The sequence below is a fragment of the Fulmarus glacialis genome, unplaced genomic scaffold (genome assembly GCF_000690835.1).
Source record: "Fulmarus glacialis isolate BGI_N327 unplaced genomic scaffold, ASM69083v1 scaffold15514, whole genome shotgun sequence".
NCBI classification, from domain to species: domain Eukaryota; kingdom Metazoa; phylum Chordata; class Aves; order Procellariiformes; family Procellariidae; genus Fulmarus; species Fulmarus glacialis.
Window position 1 is genome coordinate 8,855 of NW_009210065.1, and position 1,090 is coordinate 9,944.

General features: G+C 50.4%; 1 protein-coding gene across 1 annotated transcript in view; it reads right to left on the minus strand.

Annotated features, from left to right (window-relative positions):
• LOC104076244 (OTU domain-containing protein 7B-like) overlaps positions 1-1,090 on the minus strand; it is a gene marked incomplete at its 3' end in the record, with an annotated part of 20,076 nt that overhangs the window by 8,847 nt on the left and 10,139 nt on the right.

Below are 1,090 nucleotides of genomic sequence, written 5' to 3' on the forward strand. Positions count from 1 at the left end.
TTATTGCTCTCTACAACTACCTGAAAGGAGGTTGTAGCGAGGTGGGGGTTGGTCTCTTCTCCCAAGTAACAAGCAATAAGACAAGAGGAAATGGTCTCAACCTCTCCCCTCTCCAACCAAGGGAGGTTTAAATTGGATATTAGCAAAAATTTCTTCACCGAAAGGGTTGTCAAGCCTTGGCACAGGCTGCCCAGGGAAGTGGTGGAGTCCCCATCCCTGGAGGGATTTAAAAGCCGTGTAGATGAGGCGCTGAGGGACATGGTTTAGTGGGCATGGGGGGGTTGGGCTGACGGTTGGCCTCGATGATCTCAGAGGTCTTTTCCAACCTTAATGATTCTATGATTCCACAACCTGCCACGAACCAGGGGAAGCGGGTAAATTGGGAAACAGAGGCAGAGAAATGCAAGTTTCTCAATGTAAATAACAAAATTCCTGGTTCAAAGCCTGCATTTTCCACCCACAGCGAGTTTTCATGCAGCTACATGGAGATGCCACCACCTCTGCTTTCAACTCTGAGGCATCTCACAGCTGCAACAAAATATTTGTTCACAAAATCACTCCTTTACAGCAACATCTGATGGGAAAACGAGACCGGGTTAAATGAGAGTGTGGTTTCGCCATGTCTGAAATACAAATACAAAGGAAATACACAACCCCGCTGATTTAAAAGTCTGGAAACCTCAGAAGATTTACTACGGTCACGCTCGACAAGACGAAATCAAATCTGGGCTCTTGAAACTTCAACGTGCGAGAGGAGGGAAGGGGCAGCTCTGGTATTTCACATTTCCTTCAGAAATACAAGGAAACTCGCCAAAGGGACGGGAAGAGGTATTTTCCAAGTACACAAGCTATTGGCAACCTGTTTCCTTCAACCCATTCCTCTCCCACAGAGCCTGAGCATGGCGACCGCTCGCGCTCCTACTGCCGCGGCGGCTGGGATGAGCAGCAGCATCCCGGTTTCCCATGGGAATGGACGGGAAACGCTCAGCCCTGCTCCCAAAGGCTGGTCCTGAGCTCTCCTCCCAGCACAGCCGCTTCCCCAGTCTCAGCCGGAGAAGGGAGGTGCCACCGACACGATGCACGTTACCGG